We start from the raw sequence: 21,719 nt of genomic DNA, 5'->3' as shown, positions 1-21,719 counted from the left end.
CGAGCACGCGACGAAAAAACGAGGCGTTCTCGCGTCGTGGAGAAGTCTTTATTCGCGACTTTTTTAATTATTTCGAGAACACGGGGGCAAAGAGGCGAGCGCTTTTCGTCGCGCGTCTGAGCGGAATGAATGGAACACTTGTGCGGGGAAAGCTTGAGCGAATTCGCCGCTTTGCCGCGGCGACGCACGAAACAAGGTTCATTCCCCTGGGTTTTCAGTTCAGGCGGGATCAGTTTTGGTAGTTTGAGAATTTTCTGCGGTAAACGGTGGGTCTAATAATGCGCTCGCTGATAGTTTAATGGCCGCAGTCGCGCGTTTTTCCGAGCTGAATGCGCGCCGAAATTAGGAACGAGGTTTTAACTCCCTCGTGTGTGCGAAATCACATGCGCGAAAGTCACAGGTGAGAGGTGGACATAAATGCGTGTATGATTTCTAACGATTTTAATTCTCGAATGTTTTTCATTTACGAATATTTTGGATGTGCACACTTTGCATTGTTTTTGATTCTGAAATTCCCAAGTTCCTAAATCTCTAACTCCGAAATTTTTCCAATTTCGAAGTTCTTGGTTGCCGAAAACTAAATCCAATCGGTTCCTGAAATTCTTTCTAATTGCTGAATTTCTAATTCTCGGGGTTCTCTAATCCCGAATTCTTTTAATTTTTGAATTTCTCGACCAGCTCAAACTTTTTAAACTTCCGATTTCTAATGTTCAGACTTTTCTAATCTCGAATTTTTTTAATTTTCGAATTTCTCGCAACGCCTATCCGATCTTTCGATTTCTCAATTTTCCAACGACCAGCTCAAATTTATAAGCTTCCGATTTCTAATGTTTAGATTTTTCTAATCCTGAATTTTTTTGATTTTTAAATTTCTCCCATTCGATTTCTAAATTTTCCAACGGCCAGCTTAAATTTTTGAACATCCGATTTCTGACTTTCAGCCTTTTCTAATCCCGAATTTTTTTAATTTTTAAACTTCCAATTTCTAACTCTCAGACTTTTCTAATCCCGAATTTTTTTAATTTTCAAATTTCTCGCAACCCCTGATTATCCGATCTTTCGATTTCTAAATTTCCCAACGACCAGCTTAAATTTTTAAGCTTTCGATTTCTAACGTTCGTAAAAAAAAAAAACAAGCTATCAGATTTCCAACTTTGTGCGAGATCGAAATACTTTCGTTCTAAATAAAAACACGAAACTCTTGCTTTCCTACAATCTACAACTCGTGTCGCAACGATCTTCCAATTTCAGACTTCACCAAATCACCGATCGTAACGAGGAGATGTCACGCGTCTCGTGACAATTGCTTTCCCCTTCGAATATCGCCGCACACAAATCCACGGAATCACCGTTCGGCCATTATCGAGTACACGTCGACGAATCGCGCGGGGGCAGAGGGCGCGCAATGGAGCGCGAGAAACAAACGAGACTGATATTTTCGCGATACGCTTATGAATATCGTGGTTGAACTTGCCCGATAACAGGCGTCCTCCACGCCTTCGATAGAAACGTTCACGGAGATTCGTTTATCGAACGTACGAGAGAAAGACAAAGAGAGAGAAAGAGAAAGAGAGGTGAAAATTCGTAGCGTGCGTCGACCTACTTGCTGACGAGCTGCCAGTGAAATTCGATTGTGTTCGCGCTTTTCCATGAATCCGCGCCCCTTCCTCCCTCCCTCCCCCCCCCCAACCACCCTCACTCGTCTAATTAAGCAATCGAAATGATCGCCGCGGGTTCAATTGGAATCGAACGTAACGAAGTCACCGGATAGAAATGTAACACTCGACAATTTCTTTCCAACTTTCGTCAATTCCAATTTAATCGCTCTGTCCCCTCCCCTCTCTTTCTTTTTTTTTTCTGTTTTTAATCGAAATACGGGATTTTCGTTCCGACTTCTCGCTGTTTCGAACGAGGAACACACACACACACACACGAGAATTTAAAAGAAAATGTGGAAAACGTGGTTGCGAGAGATTATTCTTCTCTTTTCTTTTTTTCTTCAGCCCCCGTCCCTTCGTTTCCTCGCGCGAAGATTGTGCGCGAAAGTCGGGAGGATATTGACCTGGAAAGAAGTGAAAAAGTTGGGAGAAGGATCGATGGATCTACGTGGCCTCTAATTGATTTTTACCTCGCGCGCTGGGACATTTAAGAGAATACTTTGGTTTTCGTTTGGCTTGAAAGAAAGTAATGGAGACTCGTGGTATCAGCGAGTGATGTTTGATAGTTCTTCCACTTCCATTGTACAAATCTCGATGATATCGTCATTTTATAATTCTATCATGTTTTACAGTATTTTCTACGTGTGAACATTTGATAATTTCATTTTTTATTTGACTTGTATGATATTATGTACGATTAATTTTATTCTTATCATATTATTTATTGTCCAGAATACTGTCGTAAGGATCCAAAGTGATCCCAGTATTTGATATTATTACAATAATGTTATAGACAATAATTTTATTTTAGACAAAAATAGAGTTTTTATTGCCTACGAGCTATCTAGTGCTATAGTACTAGTATTATGTATTTCATTATAGTATCAATATACTAAGGGAGAAAAGCTGTGAAACGTTGGGATCTTCAAAGATATTAAAGAATTCAATTGAAATCACTAAAATAATTTTAGTTTTCCATCTATTGATCAAATAAATAGAATAATGCCAAATATATTAAATATAATATAATAGAAAAATATAATATAATATAATAGAAAAATATAATATAATATAATAGAAAAAATTTCTGTTTTAAATATAATACTATAATATAATAATATTATAATAACATTATAATATATATATATATATTTATAATATATAAAACAATATTATAATATTGTAATACTATAATATATTAATATAATATAATAATATAATATATTATAATACTATATATTATAGTATTATAATAGTATTATAATACTATAATATATTAATATAATATAATAATAATATTATATAATAATACTATAATATAATAATATATTATATTAATATTAATATTAATATAATAATAATACAATAAAAAATATAATAATAATACAATAAAAAATATAATAATAATACAATATTAATTTCTGTTTTATATAAATATAAATATAGTTTATATTATATTATATAAGTTTTATACAAGTATTATATCAGTATTATATAATATCCACTCTGTATTAAATAAAACATTTCACTAATCATTCCATGGAAACACAACAAAAGAAGTCACTCCCACGCGATTGAAAGATGTTCAGCCAGTGCAGTTAACCATTCAATTAACCGTTCATCGTTGGAAAAAATTAAAATAATGTACTTGATACATCAGTTACCAGACTATCTGATAGATATTTATTTTCTCTAATTTCAATACGAATAACATAACATCTGTGCGCATAATCTAGACTAATCGTGTTCATGACTAAGCGTGAGATGTAATTTGGAGGAATTTCTTGAACGGATCTCCCGTTCGAGAGACTTGTTGCTTTCACCTAAATAGATAAACAGATGATAATTGGACATTTAGATCCGAGATACCGGTGACTCGATGCGTTTAATCCCGCCAGAGTGGATTTACGAGCCGAGCGACGACACCAATTTACGAACGAAAAATTACGTAATGATCAGGCGAGCGTAATTTACTAGCCGAGTTAGTAGATCAATGTTAGCGGCAGCTTAAGTTCACGGATTCAATCGGATGCAATCGGTGTTATTTATGTATTCGGCGAATATAAGAACAGTTAGTACTTGTAAGCGATAGTTATAATGAATGTATCCGGTGTTTCAAGATTTGTTTAACGGTTTAGTTTCTTTTTTTGTAATTTTCTTGATTGTTTTTTTTTTTTTTTTTATTAACCATTTGAGACTTCAGTCAGTTATTACGGACTGCTGATTGCTAAATCCAATTCAATCTAGATTTATTCGCAGGTATACGGTAATTGGAAAGTGAAAACTGTACGATCGAGAAATTTGATTGATCGTAAATTGTTTTAACTCGATTTTTCTTTCGTTTGTGAAATCCTCAGGTACACGTTTACAGACAGTGTCCTCTGCTCTTTCGCTGTTCCACAGTTTTCGTTCAAACTTCGACTCGTTTATCGTTTCTATGAATATTCATCGATTATTCGATTTGCCAACAGAAAATCCAGTGAAATAAATACAGAAGTATCGCTCGTGTATTATTCAATGATTAATTGAATTGTCATTTTTCAATGGGAATCAAGGAAATTCATGTTTGAAATTCATCATCGGCGAAATCAATTTGAAAATAAATATTATTTGAAACAGAAACTGAAGAAGCAGAAATTATATTAATAACTAGAAATTTGACAAGAATTGTGCGTTTTCTAATTTTCCATAAAAAAAAAAGAAGAAAAAAATACTCGCAGTCTAACGATTAGAGTTCCTCTAATAAAACTTTGTTGCTACAAGTTGTCATTCACCTGTTAAAAACTTCGTCTATTAAACCCATCCGGCGAAATCAAACCTAAAACATTTATTATCGAGTGTGAAAACACTAGTTTGCGTTCCTTGATGATCGGTTGCTTTTTAAACCGAACGACTCATTGTCAATCATTATGGTGCAATCAGGAAGTGGGTGATTCTACGTGAAAAGTGTGTCGGAAATATACAGCAAAATAAATTTAATTATATAATAATAATTCAATTGAGATTAATTTTTTTTTTACTACAACCATTGCATCTGAATCATTTCACAGTATGATAAAATTAACGTCGAAATAATTGCGTATGTCGCATGAGCTATGAAAAAAATGGTCCTGGTCTGTTTTGTCAAATTTAATTTTTTTAAAAATTTAAATAAATTTAGTTTTCCTAAAAATGGCAATAATTATGTTTACTATGAGTTATGAAAGAAAATCGCCCTGATCTTGCCAAATTTAATTTTCTTAAAAATTTAAATAAATTTAATTTGCCTAAAAATGGCAATAATTATGTTTACTATGAGTTATGAAAGAAAATCGCCCTGATCTGTTTTGCCAAATTTAATTTTCTTAAAAATTTAAATAAATTTAATTTTCCTAAAATTGGCAATAATTACGTATGCCTACGAGTTATGAAAAAGAAAAAATGGTCCTAATCTATCTTCTCAAATTTAATTTTCTCAAAAATTTCTACACCTTTGCGACACGTGACAAAGATGTACACATCACTGGCGTGTACGTGCAATAAAATCGAGTTTAACTATGCGTTTGAAAAAGAAATTTGTATCTCATATTCATCGGATGAAATCGACCTGGAATAGCAGCTAATCAACGGAATACGTCGATCGATCTTGTCCAGTGATCAAGAGATCCAGCACCAGTAACCTACTATCTCTGAAACAGATCCACTTAAGAAGATACCATCAATGTACTCGCAACCAGTGCCATTCAAGCTTTAGCTCCATTCACCAATAAGTCACATCGGTGAAACTCGACTCTTGCTTCCACTTACGTGTACGTTTCCCCGTGAAATTTATAAGGTTCGAGTCTTTTATCTGTCATCGAGATGCTTATCATCAACAGATAACTCGAGACAGTCACTTGAAATTCAAATTTCTTTCATTTTGATATTCATTGATATATATATTCATTGATATATTCATTGATATCATTTTGATATCATATATATATATTCATTGATATCATTTTGATATATTGATATTCTATGATATAGTAATGTAAATTTGTTCTGATTCAATCGATTCGTTTTTGTTTCTGTCCATTCTGGATTAGCTATTTGAAGTTGTATGTCATCTGGATTATTTGGAGAAATTTAATCATTTAATTTTCACAGAATTAAATGCAGCGAGTTAGTTGTCGATTTTTATGAAAGATAACATTTTTGAAAATGTGATACTGTCTTATGGTTTTTTTTTCACCAACCTCCTTAGGTAATTTCGCAAAACTGCAATCTGCTTTCCATTTTTCAAACTGTAATTTGTACCACGAGCGTAACTTTCACGTTGCAAGACGCAGGATTTAAAAAAATGTTAGAAAAATTGTTTCATGTGTTAAATGTCACAGGAAACACTGTATATCTTGAATATTTGCACATTTTACACATTTCTGTTCCACTTGAAAATTTTTTACAAACGCATGAAAATTCGCTATCTACAAGCAAGAGATCTTTGACTCGTAGAGGCATAGATTAATGAACATATCGAACATTTTTCATTCTCAGATATCTCATCTCTACAATGAGAATCTTATTGTTAACCTTGATTGATTAATCAATCATAAAAGAAGATGAATGAGAAACATGCACGAGTGAAAACAATCATTTCGTTATGTAACGTCTCGAGGAACACATTATTAATAAGATAATCGTAATAGCGTAACAGCGTTGCTTATTATTAAAGGACAAACACTCGTGCAATAATGTTCGCGCGATTGTGAACTAGTAAGCAAAGATGATCGTGAGGAACGATAACTGGAAGAATGGCATTTAATCGTGGGAATAAAGGCTGCAACATAATTTCGTTTAATTTGACTTTCACCCGTTGGAAAATGGCGATGATTGTTCTCGAAAACAATCGCGTAATCCTCGTTGCCGGAATCGTGTTACCATAATGCTTGAATTTTGCCACTCGTCGACAATCTTTGTACAATATGTCTACGCTTTAATAACGTTCGAATGCGTTCTCGAAGTGGAAAACAATATAACTCGATGAAGTTTGAAGTATGCGCGTGCTGTTCGAACGTGGAAAGAACGAAATTGACGCCTTGACGTTGATGTCTCTTTCAATAGTGACGAAGACGCGAGTCGACGCGAGACATTTTCACTGTCATCGCGTTTGCAATTCTATTTGATTTTGTGCCACGCTAGTTTTGTTTAAAATTTTTTTTTTTTTTGTCTCTGGCACGAATGAAATGGAATTGTAAATATACGTCGAATCTACTTTTTTTTTTTTTTTATTTATTTTCTTGCACTTGAATGTCTCGAAAGATTTCGATTCAATCAACGTCGAGATAAGTAAACTACGACTTCTACCAAAATTCTTGGAAATTAAAGGAAATCCTCCGAAAGAGAATTTGAAAAAAACTTCTCTGATTTCAGTCTCTGAGGGAATTCAACATTTCCTAAAGGATAAAAAAAAGAAGAAAAGAAGAAATTGAATTATCTCTCTCCTCTGGCGTGAAATCTTCAAAACCGTTTCAAACGAACAAACTGAGTAGTAAAGCCCTCTAGTAAAGTCGATTTCATTTTCCAAATTTCCACAGAATTCTGAACTGAATTGCCACAGGCAACCCTCTCACAGTTTCTTAAGAAATAAAAATAGAAATTTGAGTCATTTTGTTGCTCCTCTCTCGAAGGAAATTTCTCAAGGAAAAAATTCCCCCACGATCTTCAGAATTTGTTCACTGTTCCTATTGAAACAAACACAACCTAAAGCTCGTATTGAAGCTCGTCAACGAATAAGAGAACGAAAGCGGAGTCGTCTGGCTTTTCGAAGCGAGATTGGTCTGGGGAGAAAGCAGCCGGCATCAAATTCATCGTTAGCAAACAAATCGTAAACGGGAGCCTTTGAATCCATGGGCATAGACCGGAAGCAGCGAGACCGCTCGCGTTATTATTAACGCATCGGTGGAGGCCGTTCATTCGGAATATACGAATGGCTGGAATCGATAGGTTACCATCCACGTGTATCACTGCCCGAGTTTGCGCCCTGCCATATCACAGTTTATGACTATTTTATTTTTCCTACTGACAACGATCTAACCTGACAAACATCCTGAACGAAACAAATCCGATCGGATCCGATAAATCTCACCGGGAGAAATCACACGGATAAATGTTATGCAACACATTTCTGTTCTTCGGGGGATTACGATTTTTTTTATATAAATCTATCTACAGCGGCAAATTCGTAAATCGTAATTTACAGAAGGCACTCGTACGCTATTGCATTTATTATGACCTTCTTTCTTTGCTAATTGCCAAATAATAATTCGCGAGTATCGTAATCATGTAAATGTTCGTGATTATCATACTCGAATAGAATATACGTGAATTACTATTATGATCGAGCATTCATAAAATATTCAAATAATCGTTCAAATAATCGCAATTGAAAATAACAATTCGCAATTAGAGATAAGTTATTTAATACATAATTATGACGAGGTGATACGGTTTTGCTAAGTACGTGTCTACAGCAGTTTACCGATTAATTTACGTCTGAGTAGCATCATCGTACACTGGTAAAACTTTGATTCTGACAAACTACAGAAATCTGACACCACGAAGACGAGCGTGATAAATTTTTCAATCACTGTACGCTCTACTGTCTTTGTTTTATTATTAATTTACTAACTTACTACTAATTGATCTATTGTGTTTGTTTTATTATTAATTTTTCGTCGAAAACATCTACAATTTTGTGAAAAAAAAAAAATACAAATGTAGCACATATGCTATTACATGTTTTTAACTCGGTTTCATATTCTATCAATAGTACTACCATAATCGTCTCTCATCACGGTGTCATCGATAAAGTCCCTGTGTGTTTAAATAACTAATATTACATATTATGTAATTACAATATATAATAATAATTATTATAATATAATATGTTATTATATATAAAATATTAATATATAACGTAAAATATTAGTAATTATTATATAAAAAATATTAATACATAACGTAAAATATTAGTAATTATTATAATATAATAACGTTAATATAATGTCATTATATATAAAATACTAATATATAACGTAAAATATTAGTAATTATTATATTGTAATTTCTAATATTACATATTATTATATATAAAATACTAATATATAACGTAAAATATTAGTAATTATTATATTATTATATTGTTGATATAATTAGTAATTATTATAATATTATTATATTGTTGATATAATATTATTATATATAAAATATTAATATATAACGCAAAACAATTATTTTATAATTCATAACAAATATTTTCACGAATCATACGTGCACACGATTCAGAACGCGTTGTTATTTCGAGGGAATGCATAGTCTCGTGCCGGTGTATCGGCACGCGACGACAAGCAGAAGAAGGCGAAAATACAACACGAGCGTCGATGCAACCTAGATGACCATACGAGGCAAAACGCGAGGACGTGCCTTCCGGTATGCACGCCGGTGTGTTATTTACGATGTAAACTGTAACATTATCGGGGCAACGGGCCTCGCCCCCGAATTCGTTCGTCGAACTTCCGCCATCCTTTTATCCTTACCATTTTTCTTCTGTTCAGACGTCAAATAAATGGCCCCGATTTACGCGGAGCCTCTGTAAATACCGGCCGAGCGTCGCTTCCCCTTTTTATCAGCAACTAGCAGCGCTTCATATTTTCGATTACGGTACTTGTCGATTGTCTCGACTTCTATTCGCGTGTACATATATATATATATATGTGTGTATATATATACGTGTACGGGACGAGGAACTTTTTTTTTTTTATTATTTTATTTCGCAGAATAGATTTCTGATACGGTCGTGTTCGAAGATACATCGTCAACGCATCTGTGTGGCTTTGAGTCACTCGTATATACGTATTCTCGCTGATCTCTCAGCTTTTATTTACCCTTTTTGTAAAAGCTGTGGAATTTATCTGTAGAATTGGTGAAATTAAAATTAGAAAATTATTGAAATTATAGTGTTGAAAGATCGTGACAGAAATGTCGTGCGGAAATTATTAAATGATAAACTATAAATTGTTAAGAATAAATATGAAATTTGTGAGAAACACATTTTATAATATTCTCATAAATTTCCACGTTTCTGTTGATATTTTTGATTGAAAGATGCTGTTGCTCGCATTTTTCGTATTTTTCTATCAATTTTAAAAGACACTCTGTTCGTATTTTTCTATCAATTTTAAAAGACACTATGCACAGCTCGCTTAATAAAATAAATAACTATAAACTTTCATGTCACTGTTATTATTTTGATATTAATAACGAAGCTGTTGTTTTTAAATTTCCATGAATGCCTGAATTTTGGTAAATATTTTCGTAAAAAGTACTACGCGCTACGGCTACCTTCTATTTTTTTTTTTTTTTTTTTAATCAATTTCTCAATGTATTTTCATTGAAACGTTGAATACGTACGTTTACCATCGAAATGTTTCCATCTCTTTCCGAATTTCTATTAATATTTTTACTACAGACAACACAGATATTTTCTATATATTTCTATCAATATTTGATACAATGTTTTTTTAAACTAAAATTTTTATCAAAGACGCCGCGTTCTAGAATTTCATATTGCCTGTGTGTGTATATATATATATATATATATATATATATATATATATCACGACATATTTTTACAATTTTTAAATATTCGACGTCCAATAATCAATATCGAAATTCACCTGTTTTAATCGGTGTTCGTTATTAAAATTCATTTTAAATCGACCTTATACATCGTTTCGAACGTATACATTTTAAATCAGATCTTTAAATCAGATCTGTACGTTCAAACAATTTAATTGTGACAAAATGAATTATTAACTCGTTTAATAATGCTTTCTATATTCTTATCAAGTTTCATCGTTCGAGGCAGATTCAAGAAGTGATGAATCGTATGATTTAATCTCATCCTTCGCGTAATTACTTTCGAAGTAATTCTTCAATAATCACGTTGCAAAGAAGGAACGAACAAAGCTTTATGTAAAATGTGTCTGGTTCTTATTTCGAATGTTCGCCCAGCCGACTTTCATATTCGATTCATTCTGCAACGTTCGAGCACGTTTGCCTCAATTGCATTTCGATGTCAAGTATCGTTCAACAATTTCCACAATTAATATCGCGGCCCAATTGAATGGACAATTTTGCACGTAATCGCTTTCACGTTCGTTTATTGTGAGTTTGACGCATGAATAAGGGACTGTTCATTAAATCATTATCGAGACACTAATATCCTCAATTTGCGTGTAATTTTGTACAACGGGAAGCAGTTTTTTCGACGACAAACTGTAAAACTGTGTAAATTTAAATTTAAATTTAACGTAGAATTAACAAAATTTCCTACGGTATTTCTGATATAATAAAAGAAAAAGAGCAAATATAAAAAAATATTAAATTTAAAAAGTTTGGTGGAAATTTTGTCTTAACTTTTTTTTTTTAGAATTCTATTTGGACAAAAAGACAATATTCAATAAATATATGATCCACGAGAAAAATTTCGAAGAACTTCCATATCCTCTGAGTACATTGTCTGGCAGAACAGTGATAAAATTTAGTAAAACGAACATTAATCTGAAAGTGTATACATTCATTAAAACATAACAATAACCAAACATCAGACATTCAGTAGTTAAAACCAATTTTTTACACTCAAAATTTCAAATACAATTAGTAAATATTGTAAAATTTAATTTTAAAAAAATACCAAACAATCTTGAAGCCTGCACATCCATTAAAACAACCAAAAGTGAGACATTCATATTTGAAACTTGACCTTATTCCAATTTTTTACACTTAAAATTTCAAATATAATTAGTAAATATCATAAAATTTAATTTAAAAAAATACCAAACAATCTTGAAGCCTGCACATCCATTAAAACAACCAAAAGTGAGACATTCGTATTTGAAACTTGACCTTATTCCAATTTTTTACACTCAAAATTTCAAATATAATTAGTAAATATCATAAAATTTAATTTAAAAAAAATACCAAACAATCTTGAAGCGTGCACATCCATTAAAACACAGCAACAACCAAAAGTGAGACATTCGTAGTTAAAACCTGACCTTATTCCAATCTTTTACACTCGAAATTTCAAATATAATTAGTAAATATCATAAAATTTAATTTAAAAAAATACCAAACAATCTTGAAGCCTGCACATCCATTAAAACAACCAAAAGTGAGACATTCGTATTTGAAACTTGACCTTATTCCAATTTTTTACACTCAAAATTTCAAATATAATTAGTAAATATCATAAAATTTAATTTAAAAAAATACCAAACAATCTTGAAGCCTGCACATCCATTAAAACAACCAAAAGTGAGACATTCGTATTTGAAACTTGACCTTATTCCAATTTTTTACACTAAAAATTTCAAATGTAATTAGTAAATATCATAAAATTTAATTTAAAAAAAAAATACCAAATACAATCTTGAAGCCTGCACATCCATTACAACACAGCAACAACCAAAAGTGAGACATTCGTAGTTAAAACCTGACCCTATTCCAATTTTTTACACTCGAAATTTCAAATATAATTGAAACCTGACCTCGCTCCAATCTTTCACGCTCGACGATCAAAATTTCGAAGTGCGTACATTCATGCTCCAACAACAAGCGTTCACATTTTCGACTCTTCCGAGCAGACCACGAAGACACATAAAATTGAACGAAAGGAATATCAAGCGATCTGAAAGCTAAGTCTACGTAGCAATAACCAATGGGATATGACCTCGTGGCTTCAATCTTTCTCTCTCGACGATCCAAATGTCCAAAGAAGACGCATTTACGCGTCTTCCGAGTACACTCTCGCAGTTAATGGTGTTTACGATCGGTTCACCTTGTCTCGCTTGTATCAATTGTTCGGAAATCGAACGATACCCTCATCCTCGCGGGGCCACTTGTCGCGAAGTATAACGCGTTTCTTTGATTCGTTTCTATTGCCTCTCTGCAGCCACTCGCCAAAGGGGAGAAGAGTGGAACGTAGAAGCCTCCTAATGGCGGCCGCGAAGACGTTTATAGGCTGCTGTCGTGCAATTTGTAACGTCCAGCGTACGTGCTTCGATGCCTTCGCGGGAAATTTTCTACCATTTTCGCTGGCGTTCTCTCGAACGTTCCCCGCGATCGGGGAACTCGACGAGGCTCGTATCGTGCTAGATTTGAATTTATCGCGCGTGAAAATGTTGTTCCGTGAGACGATTCGAAGCCAGTTTGGGAGATTGAACGCGGTTCCCGTTGGATAATGGGTGAATCGTGCGCGCCGAGAGCAAACACGAATTGTGATGAACGGCGTACTATCGCGTTGTTGTGGTTACTAAATTTTAATTCGCTCTCTCCCTCTCTTTTTCTCTTTTCTCTCACGGTCTTTGAATTCTGATGGCGCGGGCGGTAGATTGTTGGATGATGGGTTAATGATGGCGAGACAGAGATACGGCATATAAATTGAGTTTTTCTTTTTTTTTTTTTTTTTTGAAGTAGACAGTTAATTTATGTTTATGTAAAATTGTTTGGATAATTTTGTGAAGTTTCACGAAAGTGCAGAAAACTGTACTTGTCGCAATGTAAATATGTACATCAAGTGCACTTAATGAAGTGTATCTGAATATTTAACAAGTATACATTATGAATATTTAATTAATTACATTAATTGCAGTAATTTAATTAATTGCCAACTGCATATAATAAAAGTAATACTTATACATTTTATTTAAAATCCATATGAATGTATACGAATACTTGTATGTAAGTAGAAACGATGAAATGAAAAATTTAAAATTATAGGAATGTGAGATTACGAAAATTTAGAATTATATGAAAAATTGTATAAATTTTAAAATAATAGCAGTGTAGAAACGTGGACATATGAAAATGTAGAAACATAAAAATTTATGAATAGAATAGATACACGAAAGTGTTGATTTATATGTATAATAATAATATATAAATTTTCGAATATTCAAAATGTTTTTATATTACATATATCTTTGTTTGAACAAACAAATGTTTATTAATTTTTCAAATACATATAAAAATTTCCATTACGCTATTGTAATAATTTCTATTTTCCGACACTTTGATAAAATTGAGAACGAGAATGTCACTGATTTTCCCCTATAGCAATTTTCTGATTTACATACGTACATACTCTTGTGTTTTCTTTTCCCTATGCAGTTCATATTAAACTTCTCACGTCATATTTCTTAGACTTTCTTATTGCGAGCGATGCTTTCTAGTTTTACCTTTAAAGAACATTACATTAACGCGGTAATTCTACGTTTTCGGAAAGTTTTCTTATTCCTACACAGTATTCTAAACAATTTAATTTCTCTAATTATATTAAAGATAATAATATTAAATTCATTGAATTTCATTACAAAAAAAAAAAGAAATAAACGAAGAATTGTATGTTAAATTAAACTTCGTCATACCTTTTTTTTTATATAATATCATTAATTTATTATTAATAATAAAATAGAAACTTTCACTAAATAAATCCACTAATTTTACTTTTGAAATCACATTACGAATTATATTACAAACGAAATTTTATTTTGGACATTACTGTACACTTCTGCACGTTATAATATAGTTTTCGACTAAGAACATGACGAAAGACGTAATTTTCACAGTGAACGGTATTCGAAAGTATTTTCGATCATTATTTCTTATAATAATAATAATAATAATAATATATAATATATATACTGTATTATATATAATACTATATATAATAATAATATTATATAATCTAATATATAATGTAACAATTATAATAATAATAATATATAATCTAACTATATATAATGTATAATGTAACAATTATAATAATAATAATATATAATCTAACTATTAATAATATATTTTATATATGATACTATATATAATAATATCATATAATCTAATATACGATATAATAATCATAATTATAATAATATATAATCTAATTATCAATAAATATATTATATATAATACTACATTTAATATTATTATATACTCCAATATATGATATAATAATTATAATAATAATAATAATATATAATCTAATTATTAATAATATATTATATATAATATTATATATAATATTATATAATCTAATATATAATATAATTATTAATAATATAACATATTATAATATTATATACATTATATATTATAATATATATTAATAATTATAATAATTATATTATATATATATAATTTATTATCAATAATTATCAATAATTATATTATATATATATAATACTACATATAATAATAATACTATATGTATTATATAATCTAATATATAATATAATTATTATAATTATAATAATGATAAATAATTTTATATATTTAATTCATATATTAGATTCATGTATAATCTTATAATTCACATATTAGATCACTATTTTCCCGCCATTCGAAAAAACGACAAAGTGTGTTTCCAATAATCCCGGAAACGAAGGGTGAACCAGCTGCCTGAGAGGTGGAACGAGAGAGAAAGAGAGAGAGACAGAAAGAGAATTAAAAGGACGAATGCAAATTCCAATATCGAAGGAACGAGAAGTCGAGAAGGAATCGAGCGTCGAGAAGGAATCGAGCGTCGATCCGGTTCGATCGTCGAGCTATTTTTTTTCTTAATCGCGCGCGTTCGTGGAGAAAAGCCGCCAGCGGAAGTGTGTTAGAATCTCGCTCTGGCCAGAGCGCGCCAGATACGAGTGAATATTTCTCCGGTTTCCCGTGGCCGGAACGTTCTTCGAAAGTGTTTCAACATCTTCGTCGTGCGCGACGAATCGATGGGACGCGATTACTCCGCGTCGACAGGCTTATTTTACCAACCGATCTGAAACGAAATCGTCGTTTACCTCGCGAGGTAAATCGGTGATTTCACGTCCCTTCTCGATCGTCGCTTTCAACCGGTTACATACTGCCGTTCGCGTTTGCTACTCGGGTAAAATTGATTGGCAACGAGACTTTCGATTTCTTTCGCTTGTCGGTGTTTCGATTAGGTATGACGGGAGGATTGCAACAGCGTGTCGATTAGTCAGATCGGTGGGAATTCCAATGGGAACGAGAGAGAGAACGTTTACTGAAAATTTTTATTTTTCTCCTCTGACGGCGTGCGATTGTATCGTATTTAGAATATTAATAATAGTAATAATATGTTATTAATTATATAATAATATATTATTATTATTAATATTCTAAATACGATATTATTCTAAATATATTATTAATTATATAATAATATATTATTATTAAATATAATATAATTATACAATAATATATTATTATTAAATATAATATAATTATATAATAATATATTATTATTATTAATATCCTAAATGTATTATTAATTATATAATAATATATTATTATTATAAATCTAATTATATTAGATTATATAATATTATTATATATAGTATTATATATAATATAGTATATATATTATATATTATTATTATTATTATTATTATTGTTAATATTTAGGGACGCGACTTAACAGCAGGCATGGTGGTTTCAATTTAGTATTTAACTCACGTGTCAACAGGTAGCCCGGAGATTATTGGCCTGTCAATTCGTTTCTGAATTTGATATTCTAACTAGACGCTGACACTATGCGATTCACGTCTCGAATCTTCGCGTCGCAGAAATGACAGACAAATCTGGCAACTGACACGCGTTTTGTGAAAACCTTTTTTTTTGTTCCACGTGACAGGGAGCAACGTGAGGCTGATTTGTATAAAAATCACGCGCGGTGGATACGTCTGAAAATATCGAAAATGCGGAATTAGAACGAAAATATTTCCCGGGCGCTGTCACGCGTGACAAAGTCGAAGGATTGGCTTTTTGAACGTTATCACTGGATATCTTAAAATCGAATTTAGTTGCAACTATTGCAAAGATAATTTTTTTCATAAAAATATTTCTTCTAGTATTTTATTCGATCCAGTTCCAAAACTGATTTGATATATTGTTTCAGGAGGGGGTAATTATAATTTATTAAATAAATAGTAGAACACGATTTCAAAGTACAACTTTGGAATCATTTTACTGCAACGTAATATAAAATTTGCACAGTTTTAAAATTATTCAACGATTTTGAAAGTTGATAGAGCGCAATCAGGATTACGTAATCCTTGGAATTTCAAAGCGTATGTAATTGATTAATGTACGAATTGAATTTAAAATATTGAACGAAGACTCTTTCGAATTAAATTGATTCGTGTAATGTGTAACAAATTTATTTGTTATAATATATTAAGTAGAACATTATCCCAAACTAGGACGTCGCTTGTAACTATTTCCTAACTATCACAATTACTTCAACACGTGCAGAACTCAATTTTAGCAATACAATTAAAATCGACAAATTAATTTTCTGAACTACAGTAAGAACGACTGTAAGACCTAGCCAATCGATATTCCAACAATTCGTGTTCAACATACATCTCAAACTTCTCTAGATCCATTTCTAAACCCAAAAATCCCACCTTTTACCCCTCCGTTAGATTGATCTCCTAAAACTCCAAAACACGCGAACTTTCCTCGAAAAAGATTTCACCTCTGTACAGAATCTCCCCTTCATGTAAAGAGACTTTATCCAACATCTCATCCTTTAAGTTCCGATCGATGGAACACATTCGACGCGATAGATACATCTATTTACTCGATGAGGGAGGGCTCGCTCGAGGTCCACTTCCGGTGAGCTAGTCAAGTTTTGTCAGCACACAGGGGACTCTGATTTCGTGAATTTGCCGGAATGCTGCCTATATCTAAATGATATATGTCTATATCTAAAGTGATTTAACGATTTATCGAATCGGTGCTTAAAAAATTATATATTAGTCGTAGGAAACATTTTTTTTTATTCATGACACTTCCGATTTTGGAGTACAATTTCTTTCTATTTTTTAAAAATCACATCCAAATTAGATAAATTGTTATAAAATCCTCAATTTGTATTAACAGAGTTGGTCTAAATATTTCATTAATATTTCATTAACTATCAAACATATTATTAACTACATTAACTGTTAAATATAATGTTTCATTAATTATTTAAATATTATCAAACACTATCAAACACTGTGATCAGTTGTGTTATTTAGTCTTCATATCAATAATTTTGGAATACAGTTTCCTTCTATTTTTTAAAAATCACATCTGAATTAGATAAATCGTTATAAAATCCTCAATTTGTATTAACAGAGTCGGTCTAAATATTTCATTAATATTTCATTAACTATCAAACATATTATTAACTGTTAAATATTTTTAATGTTTCATTAACTATTTGAACACTATCAAACACTATCAAACAGTGTGATCAGTTGTGTTATTTAGTCTTCATATCAATAATTTTAGAATACAATTTCCTTCTATTTTTTAAAAATTACATCCAGATTAGATAAATCATTATAAAATCCTGGATTCCTAACAAACAGAGTTGATCTGAATATTTCATTAATATTTCATTAACTATCAACTATTATTAACTACATTAATTATTAACAGTTAAATAATTTTAATGTTTCACTAACTATTTCAACACCATCAAACACTGTAATCAGTTGTGTTATTTAGTCTTCATAATAATTTTGGAATGCAATTTCCTTCTATTTTTTAAAAATCACATCCAGATTAGATAAATCGTTATAAAATCCTCAATTTATATTAACAGAGTTGATCTAAATATTTCATTAACTATCAAACATATTATTAACTGCATTGACTGTTAAATATAATGTTTCATTAACTATTTCAACACTATCAAACACTATCAGTTGTGCTATTTGGTCTTCATATCAATACTTATATATGCTCGACTATAGAAGAAGTTTAAAGTAGATTTGGTAGTCTAGAACCGTATGACAGCGAGACTTACGAATCCGTGCTGTCCTGTTTAAATATTTTAAACCCAGAACACCATTTACTCCTGTTCTCTGTTTATTTCACGCCGAATACTGACTGCCCCCAAATCCTTGTTGAATCGTTGAATTTACACTCCTTACAAAGGATACGCTGTTCGCCGCGTGTGAAATTCAAACCCAGCCAAACGTCAGCCGATAATCTAACTTTTACACGATTCCGAAACTGCCGCTGACCCTAATGAGATTATTCATCGCATCTCGTTAATAAATCCAGATATACAAAAGATACTCACCAAGGGTCTCGCTTTCGGGGTTCCACTTTCGGCAAACCTAGGCGAACCTAGGCAAACTTTCCTCTTGTCAACGCACAAGCGACTCGAAGATTTGGATGTATCCAAAGAGAGAGAGAGAGAAAAAGGGTACGAGAAACCAAGAAAGAGAGAAACTTGGAACAAACTTGCTGTGCACGTGAAAAAAAATTGTTCGGCGAGCGCGGCTCGTGTGTACTATGTGTATCGGTGAACGAGTGGCAAGGCCCATCCAGAGATTGGTCGAGAGGGTCCGTCGGACTGGCGCGAACTGGCTCGCAGCCTGGGCCTCGGTTTCAGCCTCAGCTGAACGCCGACGTTCGACGTTTCCCCCCGTTTCGCCGGCAAGAAAGAGGAAGAAAGTAGGCTTCGAGTGACCCTTCTTCTTATTCCGTGGATCGACTTCGCTATTACTCGCCGCGAGAACGTACGCCTCGTGCCGCTTCGGCTTTCCAGCAGCTGTCGTCGAAAGTTTCCCTGGTCGGTCGTCGTTGTTTCGAGAATCGAATCGAGTCGATTTGTCGCGTGGCTTCGGCCTCGCCTCGCCGCGTGACGAGGGTCAGACGCCGACGAAAGGCCCACGATCGACTTCCGTTCTCGTGCGCCGCTTGTCAACCTGTTTGCCTCTGTTTGTTCGCGCGGTTCGATCGCCCGTCTGATTTTTAATACCGGTGTACATAAGTTTCTCAACTTATTCACAACTTTCCTCTTCCTCTTTTGTTTTTATTATGTTAATATTGTATTGATAACATTAATATTATTTATATCATGTTAATTATATTATATGTGTAATTAATATATATCTATATAATTAATATATAATTTATATAATAATGTCATTATTATTATTACTATCATAACAACAAATATCATAACATTATTATGTTATTATCATTATGTTATTACATATTATTATATATAATAATAATATATGGCATATAAATATAATTAATATAAAATTAATTATATTTATATACTATAAATATAATATTATTATAGTATATATATATAATACACTATTATTATAGTATAATATACTAATATACTAATATTATATTATACTATAATAGTAGTATATAGTATACTACTATATTATACTAATATTATATTATACTATAATAGTAGTATATAGTATACTACTATATTATACTAATATTATAGTATACTACTATTATACTAAGTATTATACTATAATATTATAGTACTATTATACAAGTATTATACTAATATTATAGTATAATATACTAATATACTAATATTATAGTACTATTATACAAGTATTATACTAATATTATAGTATAATATAGTAATATACTAACATTATAGTACTATTATACTAAGTATTATACTAATATTATAGTATAATATACTAATATACTAATATTATAGTATACTACTATTATACTAAGTATTATACTATAATATTATAATAGTAGTATATTATAGTATACTACTAGTAGTATATAGTATATATATATATATATATATATATATATATATATAATATACTACTATTATAGTATAATATAATATTTATAGTATACTATAAATATTATATATATAATATATATACATATACATATAATTAATTATATTACTTTATATTTTATTTATATCATATAAATAATATTAATATTATTTTTCTGATCATGCAGACGTTCTCATAGCTTCTAGCTTGCAGTATGTTATCAGGGGATCTTGATAGGCGACGAGAGATTGTCGCTTTGATATTCAACTTCCTTCTTATTTGATTGTATTTGGAATATTCGAGAATGACGTATCTCGCATGAGATTAGATCCTGCTGCTGCTCAGGATGTGAATGTGACAGTTTAGCGACAGCCGGTTCTGCTGTGATATTTCGTCTTACTTTGCTGGTTTCTGCTGTGAGAAACCTTCCGTAGAAATTGCTAATAAATTTATAGACTTTGTACTTTTCTCACGTTAGGTTTAGATTAGGTTAGGCCTTATGCCTAGCCTGTGCTACTCATTACACCTCGTCTGTGATGAATGAACGCACAACGTTTTATAAGATTTCGTGTCCCATGTTCTGAAACAGTAAAAGTACTGTTCTTTTTAACGCTTGAGAAACAATCGAATCGGAGAATTAAGTCAAATGATCAATTTGTTATCATGTTCACTTTGCCAGGTGAAACAGATTTCAATTTATATATCCCATCTTTTTAATTACATTCAAAATCTGTTCGAAGAAACAAGAAGCTCGTAACGTGAAAATGTTCAAACTAATTGTAAGTGTAGTAAAGTAAACAGAAAAGTGTAACAGAGTACGTAATCTTATCGCGAGGGGTTCTAAAATCCAATACAAGCCGCAAACTGCTTGAGCGAGGGTACAGCACCTAAACCCCTTTTGGCATCGAGTGACGGTCTCTGGCACGTGATTGTACACTTTGGCTTAGGAAACGCGTGGCGTGCTAGAGACGTTATTTGACGTCAAGGGGTTGAGTAACTTTCTCTGTCGGCAGGATCTATTAACAATTGAGAGTGATACGAATTTTCTTCTGAGCAATCGTGCCCACAGAACGCGGGATTTCGTCGATAAAAATAATTATCAAATAATTATTTATACAATTTATATAATTTATTTAGTTATATAATTTTATATATTCATATGTATATATTTATTTATTTATATAATTTTATATATTTGTATATATTTATTTATTTATTTATATAATTTTATATATTTGTATATATTTATTCATTTATTTATATAATTTTATATATTTGTATATATTTATTTATTTATTTATATAATTTTATATATTTGTATATATTTATTTGTTTATATAATTTTATATATTTATATTTATTTATTTGTTTATATAATTTTATATATTTATATTTATTTATTTATATAATT

General features: G+C 31.4%; 1 protein-coding gene across 1 annotated transcript in view; it reads right to left on the bottom strand.

Annotated features, from left to right (window-relative positions):
* Positions 1 to 19,170, bottom strand: part of LOC122531045 — a 60,826-nt gene extending 41,656 nt beyond the window's left edge. The window contains exon 1 of the mRNA XM_043658594.1: positions 18,826 to 19,170. The gene's annotated coding sequence lies outside the window, so the exon portion shown is untranslated. The remainder of the gene's footprint in view (positions 1 to 18,825) is intronic.
* Between the last annotated feature and the right edge of the window lie 2,549 nt (positions 19,171 to 21,719).

Source organism: Frieseomelitta varia, unplaced genomic scaffold (genome assembly GCF_011392965.1).
Source record: "Frieseomelitta varia isolate USP_RPSP 00005682 unplaced genomic scaffold, Fvar_1.2 scaffold_371, whole genome shotgun sequence".
In the NCBI taxonomy this organism is placed as follows: domain Eukaryota; kingdom Metazoa; phylum Arthropoda; class Insecta; order Hymenoptera; family Apidae; genus Frieseomelitta; species Frieseomelitta varia.
Note: the sequence above shows the minus strand (reverse complement) of the source record. Positions and strands in the feature narration are given on the sequence as shown.